Here is a 19,983-nt window from a genome sequence, read left to right on the forward strand (position 1 = left end):
ATGGCCAGGTCCATCAGAACTGATCATCATATAGTATTGTTGTTGAACTATATAATGATCTCCTAGCCCTGCTCATTTCACTCAGCATCACCTCATATAAATCTCTCCAGGCCTTTCCGAAATCATCCTGTTGGTCATTTCTTACTGAACAATAATATTCCATAATATTTATATACACAATTTATTCAGCCATTCTCCAATTGATGGGCATCTACTCAGTTTCCAATTTCTGGCCACTACAACAAGGGCTGCCACAAACATTCCTTCACATACAGGTCCCTTTCCCTTCTTTAAGATCTCTTTGGGAAATAAGCCCAGTAATAACACTGCTGGATCAAAGGGTATGCACAGTTTGATAAGTTTTTGAGCATAGTTCCAAATTGCTCTCCAGAATGGTTGGATGTATTCACAATTCCACCAAGAATGTATTAGTGTCCCTGTTTTCCTACATCCCCTCCAACATTCCACATTATCTTTCCCTGTCATTCTAGCCAGTCTGACAGGTGTGTAGTGGTATCTCAGTTGTCTTAATTTGCATTTCTCTAATTAATAGTAAGTTGGAACATCTTTTCATATGGCTAGAAATAGATTGAATTTCTTCCTCTGAGAATTGTCTTTTCATATCCTTTAACCATTTATCAATTGGAGAATGGTTTGCTTTCTTATAAATTAGAGTCAATTCTTGATATATTTTGGAAATGAGGCCTTTATCAGACCCTTTGACTGTAAAAATAGTTTCCCATTTTATTGTTGCTTTCCTTCTAATCTTGTCTACATTAGTTTTGTTTGTACAAAAACTTTTCAATTTGATATAATCAAAATTTTCTATTTTGTGATCAGTAATGGTCTCTAGTTCTTTTTTGTTCATAAATTCCTTCCTGTTCCACAGTTCTGAGAGGTATACTATCCTGTATTCCTCTCACTCATTTATAATCTCATTCTTTATGCCTAGGTCATGAAACCATTTTGACTTTATCTTTGTGTACAGTATTAAGTGTGGTTCAATGCCTAGTTTCTGTCATACTAATTTACAATTTTCCCAGCAATTTTTGTCAAACAGTGAGTTCTTATCCCCAAAGCTGGGTCTTTGGGTTTGTCAAATACTAGACTATTAAAGTTATTGGCTGTTTTATCCTTTGAAACTAACCTATTCCACTGATCAACTAATCTATTTCTTAGCCAATACCAAATGGTTTTGGTAACTGGTGCTTTATAATATGATTTTAGATCTGGTACAGCTAGGCCACCTTCATTTGATTGGTTTTTTTCATTAATTCCCTTGAAATTCTCGGCCTTTTGTTTTTCTATATGAACTTTGTTGTTATTTTTTCTAGGTCATTAAAATAGTTTTTTGGGAGTCTGATTGGTATCTCACTAAATAAATAGATTAGTTTGGGTAGTATTGTCATCTTTATGATATTTGCTCATGCTATCCAAGAGCATTTAATATTTTTCCAATTGGATAGATCAGACTTAATTTGTGTGGAAAGTGTTTTGTAGTTTTGCTCATAAAGTTTCTGATTTTCCCATGGCAGATAGATTCCTAAGTATTTTATATGATCAGTAGTTACTTTAAATGGAATTTCTCTTTGTAACTCAGACTGTTGGATATTGTTAGTGATATATAAGAATGGTGATGACTTATGTGGGTTTATTTTGTATCCTGCAACTTTGCTAAAGGTGTGGATTAGTTCTAATAACTTTTTAGTAGACTCTCTGGGGTTCTCTAAGTATATCATCATATCATCAGCAAAGAGTGATAATTTGGTTTCCTCATTACTTACTCTAATTCCTTTAATCTCTTTCTCAATTCTTATTCCCACAGCTAGCATTTCTAATTCAATATTGAATAATAATGGTGATAGTGGGCAACCTTGCTTTACTCCTGATTTTATTGGGTTGTAGTTAGTCCCCATTACATATGATGCTCACTGATGGTTTTAAATAGATGCTACTGATTATTTTAAGGAAAAGTCCATTTATTGCTATACTCTCAAGTGTTTTTAATAGGAATGGACATTGGATTGTATCAAATACTCTTTCCACATCTATTGTGATGATCATGTGATTTTTGTTAATTTGGTAATTAATATGGCCAATTATACTGATAGTTTTCCTAATATTGAACCAGCCCTACATTCCTGTTATAAATCCTAGTTGATCATGGTGTATTATCCTGGGGATGATTTTCTGTAGTTTTTTTTGCTAACACCTTATTTAAAATTTTAGTATCAATATTCATTAGGGAGATTGGTCTATAATTTTCTTTCTCTGTTTTCAACCTACCTGGTTTAGGTATCAGTACCATGTCTGTGTTATAAAAGGAATTTGGTAGGATTTCCTCATTCCCTATTTTTTCAAATAGTTTATATAGCACTGGGGCTAATTGTTCTTTAAATGTTTGGTAGAATTGATATGTAAATCCATCTGGTCCTGGGGATTTTTTCTTAGGAAGTTGATTAATAGCTTGTTCTATTTATTTTTTCTGAAATGGGATTATTTAAGCAATTTACTTCCTCATCTGTTAATCTGGGAAACCTATATTTTTGGAGGTAGTCATCCACTTCACTTAGGCTATCAAATGTATTGGCATAAAGTTGGGCAAAGTAACTTATTATTTCTCTAATTTCCTCTTCATTGGTGGAAAGTTCTCCCTTTTCATTTTTACGACTACTAATTTGATTTTCCTCTCTCCTTTTTCTACTCAGATTTACCAAAGGCTTATCTATTTTATTGGTTTTTTCATAAAACCAACTCTTAGTTTTATTTATTAATTCAACAGTTTTTTTTTTACTTTCAATATTATTAATTTCTCCTTTTAATTTTAGAATTTCAAATTTATTATTTGATTGGGGATTTTTAATTTGGTCTTTCTCTAGCTTTTTAGGTGCAAGTCCAATTCATTGATCTTCTCTTTCTCTATTTTATTCAAGTAAGCCTCTAAGGATATAAAATTTCCTCTTATTACTGCTTTGGCTGCATCCCCAAAATTTTGGTATAATGTCTCATCATTGTCATTATCTTGAGTGAAATTAATTGTGTCTATAATTTACTGTTTCACCCCATCATTCTTTAAGATGAGATTATTTAGTTTCAAATTATTTTTTGATCTATTTACCCTTTTTGTTGAATGTAGTTTTTATTGCATCATGATCTGAAAACAAAGTATTTACTATTTCTGCCTTCCTGCATTTTATTTTGAGGTCTTTATGTCCTAATATATGGTCAATTTTTATATAGGTTCCATGGACTTCTGAGAAGAAATATATTCCTTTCTGTCTCCATTCAGTTTTCTTTAAAGATCTATCATACCTAATTTTTCTAATATTCTATTTACCTTTTTAATTTCTTTCTTATTTGTTTTGTGGTTTGATTTATCTAATACTGAAAGTGCAAGGTTGAGATCTCCCACTATTACAGTTTTGCTATCTGTTTCTTCTTGCAACTCTCTTAACTTTTCCTTTAGGAAGTTAGATGCTATACCCCTTGGTGCATATATGTTTAATGCTGATATTTTTTTACTGTCTATGCTACCCTTTAGCAACATATAGTTTCCTTCCTTATCTCTTTTAATTAGATCCATTTTTGCTTTTGCTTGATCTGAGGTATGGTTGGCTACCCCTGCCTTTTTGACTTCACCTGAATCAAAATAGATTCTGCTCCAGCCTTTTACCTTTACTTTGTATGTGTCTCCCTGCTTTAAATGTGTTTCCTGTAAAGAATATATTTTAGGTTTCTGACTTTTGATCCAGTCTGCTATCTGCCTCCTCTTTATGTGAGAGTTCATCCCATTCACATTTATGGTTAAAATTACTAATTCTGTATTTCCTGCCATCTTATTATCCCTAGATTATACTTTTCTTTTACTTGCCCCCCTAATCCTCTTTCCCAGTCTTAAACTTATGTGCCTCACTTGTATCATCCCTCTCATCCTCTTTAGGATCCCTCTCTCCCCCCTTTGAGTCTCTTCCCCTTTCTTGTACCCTTCCCTTATTACTCTTTTCCCCTTTTCATCTCCCCCTTTTTAATGAAGTGAGAGATTTTCTGTAAAACAATTGTCAATTATTTTCTCTTTGAGCCAATTCTGATGAGAGTAAGATTCACACAATATTCCTCCCCCTCTCTAAATTCCCTCAGATATGATGTTTCCTTTTCCTCTTCATAGGATGCAGTTTCCCTTTTCTTATCCCTCTTTCCCCCTTTTCTGACATTATCCCTTTTTCATTTCTTCTTCCTTTTTTATGTCATATCCATTAAATCAAATTATACATGTTGTCTTTTTGTATATTCACAACAGAAATACAGTTCTCAAGAGTTCCTTTTATCTTTTCTGCTTCTCTTGAGTCCTGGTTGGAGATCAAATTTTTTGTTTAGTTCTGGTTTTTTTCCTTAGAAACAAATGGAATTTATCTGTTTCATTAAATGTCCATCTTCTTCCCTGGAAGAAAATGCTCAGCTTGTCTGGGTAGATTTTTCTTGGCTGCATTCCAAGTTCTTTTGCCTTTCCGATTATCAGATTCTAGGCCCTTCAATCCTTTAATGTAGAGGCAGCCAGATCTAGGGTGATCTTTATTGTGGCACCTCAGTATTTGAATTGTTTTTTTTTCTGGCTATTTGTAATATTTTTTCCTTAATCTGATAGTTCTGAAATTTGACCACAATATTTCTTGGAGTTTTTATTTTAGTGTCTTTTTCAGAAGGTGTTAGATGAATTCTTTCAATGCCTATTTTACCTTCTGATTTTATTACCTCTGGCAGTTCTCTTTGATGATTTCTTGTAAAATAGTATCTAGGCTCTTTCTTTCATCATAATTTTTGGCAAGTCCAATAATGCTCAGATTATCTCAGCTAGATCTCTTTTCCAGGTCTGTCATTTTTCCAAGTAGATATTTCAGTTTTTTTTTTTTTTTGGTTTTGCTTGACTGATTGTTGCTATCTCAATGAATCATTAGTTTCTATTTGTTCAGTTCTGATTTTTAATGATTCATTTTTCTTCATTAGCTTTTTTTACTTCTTTTTGTATTTGTCCAATTGAGTTTTTAAATGAGTTGTTTTGCTCTATGGAATTTTTTTTCCATTTCACTATTTTTTTTTTTAGTGAATTATTTTCTTTTACCAATTCACAAATCCTACTTTCTTGTGAATTCTTTATCATTTCCAATTCAAAAATCTTATGTTTCTGGGATATTTTTACCTTTTCTAATTCATAAATTCTGTTTCCCTGCATTTCCTGGGAAGTTTTTACCTTTTCCAATTCAAATTTCAGGAAGTTGTTACTTTCTTGCAAAGCTTCTCTTTCCTTTCCCCATTTATCTTCTAACTCTCTTCTGAGACTTTTAATGGTCTCTTCTAGGAGAGCTTATGTAAAGGGGCCCAAGTAACATTCTCCTTTGGGGTATTGCTGGGGACTGTTTGCTATTAGTCTCCTAGGGATTGCAAACCTGCTCTTTTTCTCTGTAGAAGCTATTGATGTCCTTTTGATTTGTTTTACTCATTTTTTAAAAATCATTAGTGTCTGCCTTCAGGGCAAGGGGCTTACCAGCTTCCTCTGCAAACCAGGGAAAGATGTAAACAGGCTTCAGGAAGCTAGGTGTGGGAGTCCTCTGGGCAAAAGTTCCCTCCCCCCAAAATCGGAAGTGATTCAGCACAGCTGAGCTATGGAAGTGCCCAGTGAAGAACCCTGCTGTGTGATTTAGCGACTGCCTTAGGGCTAGACACTAAGCAATGAAAGTATCACTACCTGAAGCCAAAGCCCCCAGCATGGCTGTGAGTATTAGGAGCTGACCAGTGAATAGTCCTGCTCAGTTCAGAACTATCTCTGCTCCAAAGCAAGTCACACTGAGGCAGTTCTATTGCCCCAGGCTGAGCCCCACACTGTGCTTACCAGAGGCTGCCTGGGCTGTGCCCCACTGCAGAGCTGGTTGATAACTGCCCCAAGGAAAAGCTCCATACTGTGGGTTAGGGTTACAGGTTGTGCTGTGATTTGTACTGTCACTTATGATTTGGGGTGTTTACAGCCAGATTCTATTAGGTTCTGGCATTTTTTAGACTGGCTTTGATTTCTCTGCTGATCTACTGTTTTGCAGAGCAGTCTGTGCCAGTGTCATCTCTATAATTTTCTAACCACAGAGACCACTCCTACCCTGTCTGCACAATATGCTAGCCTCTAGTTCTCTCCCTGCTTGTGCTAATCTTCTCCTTGGCCCCTCAGGACAAACCTTTTCTAACAAAATTCCAAAATATCTTCAGCTGGTGAGTTGTACTTTTAGTCTTTGTGGGTTTTACCAGTCAAGTGCTATTTTTGATGTTGAATTTAATGTTGGTTGTGAGGGTATGAGAGGAGCTTAGAAAGTTGTATGTGCCTTCTTTGCTATCTTGGCTCCATCCCTAAGTCTTTTATTTTTAAAACACATGCATAGTTTTCAATATTTACATTTGCAAAATCTTGTGTTCCAATTTTTTTTGTCTTCCTTCTTACCATCCCTTTCCCTAGATGGCAAGTAATCCAATGTATATTATACAACATACATATTTCCACAATGATCATATCATTGTATCATTACTAAATAATAAATTTGTGGGAATTATAAATTCAACTGCAATGTCTACTTTTGTTTTTTCATAAAGCTCTATTATTAAAATATGCAATTAAAATGTTATAGATTTTCTGTTCTGCAATATTCACATAAATATTTGGTAACAAAAGAAAAAATATATGCTAATTTTTCCTGTCTCTATTTACAGTAAAATGTGTAAGCTAGTTGTAATTTTGTGGAAAAAATAGTATTGTTTCATATTAATGTCAAATATGCTATTAAAATGATAGCACATACCGAGGATTTCAAAATATGCTATGAGTACCCAAAATCATTGACCTGAACTTATTTGGGAAAAAAGATATAAAGAAATAAACATTTTCAATGTAGATATAGCCAGATTTAACTAGCTATTTATTTCAAAATTTAAATATAAGCAATTTTTGCTATTTTCCATTTTATCATTTTATACCAACATCCTCTACTATGTAAATTTTTTGAATTACAATTTTTTTTTATATTTTCTTTCTACTGGTCATTTTTATATGTTGCCAAAGAAGTACAGTTTTGTTTTTTGAAACAATGTTTTGTAAATCACCTAAATCAATTAAAAATTTTAAGATATAGATCTTCCACAAGTGGTTTTTTACCAATGGAGAATAATCTTGTACTAGGAAGGGCCTTCTTTTTATAAGTCTTGATAAGGTGAAATTCATTTGGAGATTTTGTTTGACATGCATAGAAATAAACTTAAACAAAGAAAACAAAATTGACTTTCTTACTTCGTCCTCAATTTGGGGGGTATGAATGACACTAAAAAAATTCATTTCTCCATCTATTTTGCTTAAATGTAAAGTTTTAAATATGAGGAGAAAGGAGTGTTGTAAAATTTATAGGGGTCTAATTAACTATTTTACTATGCATGATGGCCTAGAACATTAACTCTGTAAGAAAGAAAGGGAAAAGCACCTCAGCTCCCTATTACTTTCCCATGGGAGATTTTCTCTACTGAAGTCATTATGGTATTGCAACCATAGAGATACTTGAATCTCCCACCCACACATTTTTCAAAGACCACTATTTGAGATTTTAAAATACTATTGTCACCTTCCTATATATACAATATAAAGCTGAAGCAATCTATAGTACATGTTTCTATATGTAAGATTATGTCTGAAAAGATGTACTAATTCTTTTTATTAAGTAATTATATATACATTTGTGGCTTTCATGTATAACTGCCTTTGAAGTTATATCTATTTGCCTTTTGAGTGGGGGTAATGCTATTCTTTGAACTGAGGAATGATTCTTTCTGTTCAGTTCTGAAATCCTGATTCTGGTTCTTTTCTAATGCATAAAATTAAGACGACCAGTTTACTCAAGTCTTTTCCCAGCTCTTAACAACTCTGACACATTATTTGATGTTAAACTTCAATGTGTTTTTGAACACATTGAATATTTCTTCTTGTATTTATAATTGTTCTCATTATTCAGGAGCACGTTTTAAATCTGGATTTCATTCATCTTCTAATGAGACAAGACAAGAAAAAAGGACTTGGGGTGAATATGATTTTGATGTTAGAGTTCTTATATTGTATATATCTTATAAAGGTAAAGGTAATGATTTTTAAAATCACCTAATAAGTTTTGTATGTCAATGTTTATCAATATTTATCAATCGTACATCATTGATTTAGATTGGCTCTGGTTGAGAACTGCTTTGAAATCATTAATTTTAAATTGGGTTTGTGGACAAAATGAATGAGAAGGAAACTCATATTGGACTGTTCTAGGTATGCAATCATGTAAAGAACACTAATAATTTGCTATTTCTTATCCAGATTATATATATTTTTTTCCTTTGTATATAAAGGAAATCCTTCTTATTGTCTTTGGCTTTGTTTCACATATATTTCTGACAATATAACCTCATTTTTGTCTACACTCTAGTATGAGCACCATTAACATTACTAATTGACTGAACATAGTTGAAGAGTTGTTTTTTTTTTTGTTTGTTTGTTTTGATAAGGTGTGAAATCTTCTTACAATGATTTGATTCATAAGACTAAAATGTGGAGGTATCTCCAACATGTTTATTTCTTTTGTTTAGGTATGTATATTTGTTAAAAAGAAATATGGGAAGGATATTCCTATTAGTTTTGTTTTAGATTTTCGGTTTAGGATAGGGAAATGAGTAAAAGAAAAAATATACCTACAAATTGAAAAAAAATAAAATTTTATAATGTACAATACTTGCAGTAGAGAAAAATTAGCATTTTAGCATGATTTTTTTTTTTATTGGTGGAAGCACTGATAAGAAGTTAAAAAAAATCTTTCATTCCTTTCTTTCCAAAACAAAAAAAAAACTACTAACATATATTCACCGCATCATTTTGCAAATTACCCAGGTAGAAGACAAAAATGCCAATTGAATTCAATTAGATATTTAAATAACAAATTACATATTTAAAAACAAGTAGATTTGTGAGCAAGTATTTTGAAAGGCTTGGTATTTGGAAACAGTTTAAAAATGTGTTTATAAAATACATGATAAAGGGAAGATGCTTGGTTATATAAGGAAAAATAACTAGTTAAATTTTTTAAAAAGTTACATTCCTAGTTTCTCATATCTGGGTGGGATTGTAAATAGAATGCTTTGTTTTAATTTTATCACTTGGGAAATATGGAAGCCAACTAAAACTAGTGAAAATTTTGTATTCATTTCATGCTTTATACGTACTTTGTTCATGGGGAGTCTGGGTGGCATAGTGGATAGCAAACTGGCCTTGTAGTCAGAAAGATGTAAGTTCAAACCTAGCTGCAGACACTTGAGACTTACTAACTGTGTGGTCCAGATAAATTAATAATAGATATACTCCTATGTGTGTATTTGTGTATGTATTTTATTTATGTCTTAATTTTTTTTAAGTAAATATTTGTTTTTTTCCTAAATCCCCCCTGGTATTTCTACAATTTATCTGCCTACTTTCCTATTTCTTCCCATTATTATTTTTCCTATTCAGTATTTGATTCCCAGAAATTTATATTTTCTAACACTAGTCTGTTTACTCTTCTTCCTATAAATTATATCAAATTCTCTTAGGAGAATAAAAATATTATTCTAGTAAAATATCTTCATCATGTGATTATACTTCTCCAATCATTTAATATTTTTTTTAATAATTTTGCATCTGGTAATTAATACTTTTTAGCATGTTTTGCTACAGTAGTGTAGATCCTTTCAAAATATTCTGGTTCCCTATGTTCATGGTATATTTCAGGAGTAGAAAGTAAAAAAGGAGTTGACCAATTCCTTGTTTTATGAAAGATACAGCTTAAAAAACTTCCATCTTGATTTCTTAATTTCCCCAACCTATGGTACTCTTCTTCCCAACCATCCTTGAATTAACTATTTTGTACATATGTGAATTCAATTCACGTTACATGCACACTGTGCACATTATTATACTTTCTAATTTTCTTTATGGGCAAAGATTATTTCATTCTTTCCATTTTTATTCCCAATGTGATGGGATATATTTGGTACTTTATAAATACTTGTTGAATGATTGATACAGCTTCATTCTTAGAGATTAAGGGTCCAAGGGTATGGAAGAGGAGTGTATACATAAAGGGGTGAAGGGGAAACATCTTGGTAGATTAATAAAGATGTATTTTATCAATAGAGGCTTTCTTCATAACTATTTTCTGATTGATCTGCAAACTAAAGACTTTTATAATCCCTGCAGTTCCTAATAAGAAAATATTTGAAATTAAAGGTATTAAAAGCAATTACAATAGAATATTGTAATCTTAAAATTCCAATGGACCCAGGGCTTCAGTACATTTCTTGTTACCTCTCCTAAAACAAAACAAAGTGATCCTGTATGAATTAGGAATGTTGTGAAAGAAATAATAGAAGTTGTCATTAATTTCTATCAAGACAAAAAAGAATTATCTTAAATAGAAAAACAAATCACATGACATTAAAACAACATGCATTATTGACCAATAGGTAATTAGCCTTAAGTGCTCCATTGTCTGATTCAAGTTCACCTTGAATAGAGTTTCAGCCAGAGACAATGCCACTCCTTGCCTTTCAAAAGTTTAGAGCAGAGTGGAAGTGCTTGTTTTTGTTTTTTGGGTTTTTTAAAGCAGCATCTTTTATTATCCTGTTAAGTAAAATAAACTCTACTATATTCTAATATTCTATTGAATATTAATGAATAAAGAAAAAGCAGTATATCATTATTCTCAGTTTTGGTTCTAGATAAAACCCATGTTTCATCTCTGCCCTCGATGAAGTTTTCTTATTTTAAGAATTTAATGTGGATTGTAGTTTGAGGTAATCTTTTCATTTCCATTAGTTGAATGGCACCTAATCTGACTTTCAAGTATATTCAAAAAAGGTGTCATATTAATAGTTTTGCTACTCAAAGCAAGTTTGAAAGAAATTCAATGATATTCTTTAGATCAGATTTAGCTAATATGTCATACATTTAATGAACATCCTTACATGTGTCTTATAGGAATGACAATAATGTAGTTATGTCTTCTTGAGTGAATAGCCCCTATTGTAAAGGGAATGTCCATTTGCATTAGAGTCCTGGTGAGGATTTTCTGATTCCACTGAAAAAGATTCAGATGTTGCTATGGAATATTCTCATTTACACTAGGATACTTTAACACAGAAGAAAATTGATCATTATCATCCTCTTTCTCTCTTTTTATCATCAGCATCCTTAATAAATAGTCATGAATTGACTGGTGAGGAAGGGTTCTCTTGTTTTATTAGAAATTAGTAATTAAGTAATTAGTAATTAATTAAAAATCAATAAAGTTTTATATGAATGTGTCTGATACATCTATATATATCTAAACCTATACATTACTATCTATCATATGCAGGTGTATCCATATCTATGTATCTATGTATATATATATATATATATGCATATATATTTACATATATGTGTATATATTTATATTCATATTTATATGAAACTTGGAAAAATACAGTTAATGTAATATAATAATACTTTTGTCTAAGAGAGATCTTTAGTGTAATGAAATTAGGAAAATGGCAGATTTCTTTTTAATATGTTACTGTTACATGTAAACACAGATATTTCTCAAAATAATTGCCACTTCAAATACATAAGCATGTGGCTTTGGTAAAGGAAATGGAAATTCTGTGATGAATTAACAAATAAAGTATTCTTGGATCCAGTTTAATCTACATTTGCAGTATGAATTTCATTTTCCTTTAGTACTTCAATACCAGATCCAGATAAACAAATTAAAATAGCAAATGTCTTCAAAATGAAACATGGGAATAACACAGAAACAAAATAAACTTTTCCTCATATGTAATATTTCTTGCTTTTTGATTTCAATGATAAAGCTCATGTTTCCATAATAGGGAATTTCAAAACACATTTCAATACTTAAAATTCAATTACCTTCCCATATCAGTTTCTCAATTTATGCATTTCCCATGACTTATTACTCTAACTCACTACCTACACAAAGAAATGGAAATACAATTGATCTTTCCATTGTCCAAGAACATTTCAATTACATATCCATCAGCTTTAAAATTCTTTTGTCTGATCATGATGTGTTGTCATTTTGCATTTTATAGCTTTTAGTCTTGTTACTCATCCTAATTATGATCTGAAATTCCTACATCCCTCATTTATTTTTTATGCCAAAATTTCTGCATTGACTCTACTCTCAGTAGAGTCCCAGTCTTCACCACTAGGCAAATCAGCTCAACTCTTCATTAATATCTTTACTCAAGTCCTTTTTTCCCCTTATTTTATCCAGGATGCTTTCCTTCAAAGACCCAACTTCAAATTACTTTAAACTTTCAATATCTTGATTCCTGTTAACTATCAGATGCATTGCTTTGATTAGCTGATTTTTCTATTTTTCTTCTCTTTTAGTTTTTGGTGTTAAATGATTACTCTCTTAGAGAAGAAGAGAATCAATATTCAATGTGAGACCTGGGCAATTAAATCTATATCTATCTATATTTATATTTTTATCTGTACATTAAAGGAAAAGAAATGATGTGTAATTGGCAAAAATGTGTAACATTAAGGAATGTAGATAATGAGGAAAAGTTATTCAGTTTGATGATTATGAACCGGTTAATGACCACTGAGGGAGCCTTCTTAAAGTAGTGGAAACAAAATTTTCCTTTCATTTATTTAATTTTAAAATCACTTATTAATTTAAAAATGAAAAACTTAGGAAAAGTATTTTGTTATACTATTACATAATGACTAGGCTGAAAATATAATGCTATGTAATAGCAGACAGTGCTAGGACTTGAGTAAGGGAGATCTGTTCTCAGATTTCAACTCTTATTCTTACAAGCTCTATAAATTTCAAGTTAGTTAAGCTTTCTTATTCTTAGTTTCATCACCTACAGATATCTATTGTCAGGTTTTTAATAATTTGATGGAATTCAAATAATATAAGTAACATTTATAAATCTTGTAAGGTCATTAAAATGAATTATGTTTAGAAACAATTACCTGGTGTGTTAAAATCACTTTTATTTAAAATAATATTTTGCTGCTTCTATTGGTTTTAGTTGCTTTTTTTTTTTTTTTTTTTGGTTCTCTTACACTGCTCTTGCTTTTTTAAGACTAGTTTGGTTTTAGGGGGAAGGATTCTGGGAAGATGACAGAGTCTATCAGTAAATTTCAAGGTCCAGATTTTCCCACAAATAGGATAAATTTGTGCCTCAAAGTGAACACAGACTGATAAAAATTCAAGAAAACTTGGGGCAGACCAGGGGTCCTCCACAAATAACCAAGAAGATTTGAAGAATGACTTTGGCTGGGGACTAATCCTTTAGAAATACAAATACCTCTGACTTAGTTCTACAGAAACACCAAATGGCTGGCTGGGTTGGGCTGGAGTCTCTGCAGGAACCAGAGAAACTTTCACCTCCTGGATTGTTTTTAAAGTTGTGGATATTAAGACTGAATGAATTTGGGCTGATTCGGAATTCTAGGCCCAGGTGGGCTGCAGATATAAGGCTCTGGACAAGAAGGAGCCAGCAGTGAGGGCAGAATCAGAAGAGCAGGGACACAAGACTGCTGGCATTTGCTGGAGGGTGGAGCTCTTGGTTGAGGTTACAGGTCAAAAGGGAGAACTGACCTGAAGCTTGAAGAACCCTCCCCTTACCCACAATTAGAGGTGTTTATACTAATACCACTTGTTTAAAAAAAATTAACCCAACCATAGAAGCTTCCTATAGGAACAGGAAAGAAAGAATAGGGTTCATCTTCAGAGAAAGACACTAAAAAACAAAACAAAACAAACAAACAAACAAAAAACCTTCTACTCCAAACAGTAATGTGAAACAGCTCCCTGTCCAGAGATAATTTATAGAAAAACTCAAAAAAGAATTGAAAAATGGAATGAGAGACAATAAGGGGGGAAAAATCTTAAAAAAAGTAAAAACCATAAAAAAAAGAATATTATGAAAAAAAAAGTTAACCCACTGGAAAAGGAAATACTAGTATCAAAAATGAAAATAACTCCTTGAAAGTTAGAATTGGACAAGGGGAAGACAGTGAAACTATGAGACACCAAGAAAGAATAAAATAGTTGATAAAGGATGAAAAAAATAGAGCAGAATGGACAACATATTTGAAGAACAGGTCAACAAGAGAAAATATAAAAATAATTTTTGCAAATTTTGCAAATTTTGGGGTGTTTCTATCAAGCAACCCCAAATTTAAGAGAAAATGGAAAAATTAAACATATGAGTCAATATCAAAGATTAATTTCTAGGAACTCAGCATGGACAAATTGAATTTTTTTTTCACCTGGGAAATGTATGCCAAATGTCAACAATAGGGTTGTTCAAAAGAAAAATTGGGGCAGATTTAAGATAAAACACTATCATATTATATAAATGCAGTACAGGGAAAGAATAGACAAAGTCATTAGAGGAGGGAAGAGAGCTCATAGTTCTGAAAACCTCATATCAGGAATGATTTAAATAGGCAACACTACATATATACCATGAAGGATATGGTACCCTCCAAAATCTATAAAGAAATAAGGGGGAGAGGTGGGTGGACCAGGAAAAGGGTGAGAGACAAAGACAAAAGTGAGATCCTTGTATGGGTGGGGAGGTTAAATAATAGCAAGGCAAGTTAAGGAGCAGAATTAGAGCTAAGAGTCAGCAGAGATAGGAAAGTTATATATGTGTATGTAGGCATAGGGATGGGGTGCAGGATACCTATGTATTTATCTATATATGCTTACATAAATATATCTTTTCTTAACTGTAGTCTATTTGTGGGTTGTGGGGGAATGAAAATGGGGAAAAGAATAAAGTAAAAAAGGTGTGGAGGAGAGAACAAAACAACAATTTACAAGGAAGTAAAGAAAAGGTAGACATTCATAATGTAATTTCATCTACTAATATATATATATATATATACATATATATGTATACATTTACTATTTATATATTGTCATATATTTTGACTCCTCCTTGATGTTTTTCTGGGCACATGACAATGTTGTTTTTTTAATTTTATTAAAGCTTTTTATTTTTTTAAACATATGCATGGACAATTCTTTAACATAAACCCTTACAAAACCTTGTGTTCCATTTTTCCCTCCTTTCCCCCACCCCTCAATGGCAAGTAATCCAATATATGTTAAAAATGAGAGAAATATATGTTAAATGCAATATATTCATGCACATTCATTCAATTTGACAATGTTCTCTTTTGGTTTGTTATGTTTTATTTTGTTTTGTATTCCTTTTCTGTTTTTCTCTTTCCTTATTTTTATTAAAATATATTTTAAAAATAGTTTTGATTTTCAAATAAAACATCCAGAGATTTTCATATAAGATAGGCTGAGGATATTTTTTCTAAATTTTATGCAATTTTTAGTTTTCTAGAATTTTGATGTATTTTCCATGAGTGGTTCTCATTCTCTACTATTTTTCTCACTTAGATCACATTTGCTATGCTCAATCTTATAAGTACATCCAAAAAAAAAAATTTTACTTTTTCTTAATTACAGCACAATGGGAACATGAGTTTAATGGTATTATGCTAGCAATTCTCATCTTTTTCTTTTGTTTTCTAAATAGGAATGTGACTGTTTATGTCTTCAGAGACCTCTCTTTTTTTTTCTGTGTACATACCTTGTTGATTAATGTAGCTTTCAAAATGTGGATGACAACATGTGAATTAAATAATGTATAACTAATTAACCAAAGGAAATAGCTTTTTTCTTAAAAACCATCAGATGTGAGGGAATCCATTGCTTTTCTGCAAAAATGCACAATATATCACTTTGATATTTTTAACTAGTATGCGTAATTCAACAAATTAGTAATGCAGAAAAGCCATTTCTATGTAGTTAAATCATATTTTAATTTTCAAAATTAAAGATATTCATTAATGAAAGATCATTTACTAGGCATTATATAAATCTTCTAGGCAAGCTAGGAAATTCAATGGGTAGAGTTAGAATCTGGCCTATGACACATAGTAAGTGCATGCCTCTAGACAAGTCACTTAATCTTTTTTACCTCAGTTCCTCATCTATAAAATTGTCTGGAGAAGGAAATGGTAAAAATCTTTGCCAGGAAAACCCCAAGTGGGATAACAAAGAGTCAAACACTAATGAAAAACAACAACAATATCAATCACAGATCAGTATAAAAAGATTTATATTATTATTGATATTAAATAATTTATAATCTAGTAAAAAAAGATAGATGTATAAAAATCACTGCAGCTGCATATAACAAATAAGTTCAGAGAGTAGTTAAACATTCTAAAGAGGTTGAGATCATTTCTGACTAGAGTAAACAAGGAAGATTTCATGTGGAATTCAAATGCTTGACCAAAAGTCATGACTATAATGTGAACAAATAGGAAAAACTGGAGAATAGAAGAACAGTTAAAATGTATTTCAAGTATTGGAAAAATCATGTTTCCTCAAATTCAAAGATTAAAAAAAAACTAGAAAATATAAAACATGTTCAGAAAATGGGATACTATTTTTTTCTGTATCCAATGATGCATGTGTAATAGAAAAACTAAGCTATAAGTCTGAAAAAGAGAATAAAAAACAATTTGTGAAGGAGAAGGCTTAAAAGTTTGTTCTTATATAACTGATCGGACACTCAGAAAAAAAAACAAAACAAAACTTTTGAATAGAATAGTGAAAGGCTTGAAGTAGGGTTTTTAAGATGATGAATAAATTAAAATATATTGAATTATTACTGTGTATCAAGCTAAAATACAGTATCTATGTTAAAGGAACTTACACATTAATATGGGTAGCCAAATACATCATCAGGATGTCATCAGAAAGATTTGTTCTCTGAATTTATAGATAGTAAAGCAACAGGTTAATTTGTTGACATTTTCTTTTAAGGAATATTTTGCTTTATTAAATTTATTTTTTAGTTTCAAATTCTCTCCATTCCCTCTCATACAAGGGGAGAAAAGAACATTATTATCCATAATATTAAAATACTAAGAAAGGTAGAAAATAAGGTATGAAGGAAGAAAAAAAGAAAAGGCAGGAAGAAAGAAAGGAAGGAAGGGAGGGAGGGAGGGAGGAAAGGAGGAAGGAAGGAAGGGAGAGAAGGAAGGAAGCAGATAGGGAAGGAGAGAGGAAAGGAAAAAAAGACAATATTCATTTATGGTATGTTTTCTTATGAAAAGGAATAGTAATGTTGATTCAATTACTGTTTCCAGAGTAAGAGGTAGAATATGTGTATGGATTATCTATAAATTTATATTTGGAGAAAACAGGAAATTTTACTATTTGCATTGGTTAACTATTATAAATTTTACATGACATTTGGGGCAAATCTGATGTCACCCAGATGTATAAAATATGACTGAGAGACTAGTTAGTTAAAGGGATATTTTAAACAGTTTAATAATAGTTCTGATGTAATAATAATGGTGTTAGGAATTATGTAATTAAATTTGAGAACTTGCCCAAGCAGGGTGAAGTTCTGCCTCAATATTATCATTCAAAAAATTTTAATAAAATTTGAGAAAGCATTGACTTATTTATCTGTCATGATATAGCTGATTCAATTTGTTTCTAATCCATTAAAGTCACAAATATTCAGAGGAACCATAATCTAGGCATACCTCTTCCTGTATTTGTACAAAAAATTCTTGGAACCCAAGTAGGAATTTACATTAATACATGTCAAATATCAGCTTATTATATTTAGCTTATCATAATAGCATTGTACCTTTTGGAATCTTAATACACTTAATTCACTTCCTAGATTCTTGATAATTGAAAAGCACATCATGCATGCCTTTAAGTCACTGATAAAATCATTTAAAAATACTGAGAAGAAAGATCTGTTCATTATATCAGCTTTTTATATATTGATATTAATCTGTGTCTAGTGATTTAATAACTTTAAAAACTCCTAAATGTGCTATCATCTCTCCCTCATTTCCTTATCTTGCTCATAAAGGTAGGTTAAGTTCCCACTGTCTTGCCTGTTAGAATTTAAAAACAAAATAACTTTGTCCTTATTTATACTTAGGATTTAAAAGAAGATACAATGCATTAATTAAGTTGAATGGTAAAGAAGGTACACCAAACTTGGAATCAGAACAATACTCAAAGCATGCTTCTTCTTTGTGCTATCTGGAAGAACTTAGACAAACAATCATCACTTTCTAAATCTATTCTCCTTTCTCTACATCTACCAAAATGAATAGGGTGGCTTCCATGATCTTTAATGTTTTGTTTTTAAAAAATTCAGAACCTATGAACTCACTCCAAATAAATATCAGTATTCAGCAGGTTTATGGACATTGAAATTTTTTCTTCTCTGTCCTTACTTCTACAATCAGTGTCACTACTGATATTATTTTTGTACCTAAAGGTAAAATTTGAAGGAAAAAATCTATAAAAACTCCTTCCAATTTTAGAATGGAAAGGCAGGCAAATAAGCAGGACCTTAGTCAAAACACAGATTAGCAACCATGGTCCCAGAGTTCTGACTCAGAAGACCAGAGACACAGCAGACAAGTTGTAAGGTCTCCAGCACAGTAAGTAAACTGCTAGCCCCTGAATACAGGATATACTAGGTATGACAATTCTGGACCAGCCTAATGTAGTAGACAATTCACCAATCCCAGAGGACCCAGACAGCATACTATTATCAGTGTTCAATGTTTTAAAAAAATGTGCAAGAAAAAGAAAACAAAAGATCCCTGACCATAGAAAACTAATATGGCAATAGAGAAGAACATCATAAACTCAAAAGAGAAAGTATTTCAGGGAAATGTGAAATGGTCTCAAGTTCAAAAAGCAATATTGCAAGATCTCAATTTTTTTTAATCAAGTAAGATAGATAGAAGAAAAATTGGGAAAAGAAAAGAATTATGCAAGAGAGATTCAAAAACTTAGAAAAGGACAAAAATTGGCTGAAGAAATTTTTTTCTTATATTAATATTTTTATTTTCTCAAATTATATATATAAAACAAATTGTTACATTTGTTTTTACAACTTAAATTTCCATATTCTCTCTCTATCTCTTCTCAGCCTCTCTCCCTATTAGAAGGCACATGTGGAGCAGAGTAAAGATGTTGGAGAGAACACACACATCTTTCTAAGCTCTCCCTTACCCTCAGACTACTTTTTTAATGAAAGGCCTCAGAATTAATGCTTGATTGTCAAAACCCATGAATACTGGGAGTACAACACATTACCAACAGAAGATAATCTCAAAATCTGCCAGAAAAGTTCTGTTTTTGCTCACAGCTGGGGACCACTAGAACAGGCACAGCTTCAGGCAAGTAGGAAGTGAGAGCAGGGGAAACAGCTCAAGCTTAGTAGACTAAGGGGATGTGGGGTGTGGTGTTCACCAGAGAAAAATTTGTGGGGAGAATTTTAACACAGTGTTGGCTACTTTGCTCTGGCAGCAAGCCACAGTGTAGATGCTAATCTTAGTGCAAATGCTGATCTCAGCACAGCCATTGCTCTCCCACTGCTGCTTCACCGCTAGTTCCTATTGTCTGTAGAAGAAGCTTGGTAACACCACACTGCTTCAAAAACAGAATACCACACTGCCTCAAAAGCACACTGCAATTTTTTCTTCCAAAATCAATAAAAAGGCAAAGTGGGCTCTATATAGATAGAGCTAAATAGCTTCTATACTGAGAGAGCAGACTTCAAACCTTGAAGAGACTAAAAGCAGATTATCTCCAGATGAAGCCCCAAATGGCAATATAACTTATGGGATCTTAGAAGAGAGCTAGAAGAAAAATGGTGAAAGGAAAGGAGAACCTTGCAAGAGGGTCTGGATAAGTCATGTTACTCATTAAAAGATAGAGAGGATAAAGAAATCAACTCCCTGAAAAACAGAATAGTGAACTGGAAAAAGAAAATAGCTCTCTA

This window comes from Sarcophilus harrisii, chromosome 4 (genome assembly GCF_902635505.1).
Source record: "Sarcophilus harrisii chromosome 4, mSarHar1.11, whole genome shotgun sequence".
NCBI classification, from domain to species: domain Eukaryota; kingdom Metazoa; phylum Chordata; class Mammalia; order Dasyuromorphia; family Dasyuridae; genus Sarcophilus; species Sarcophilus harrisii.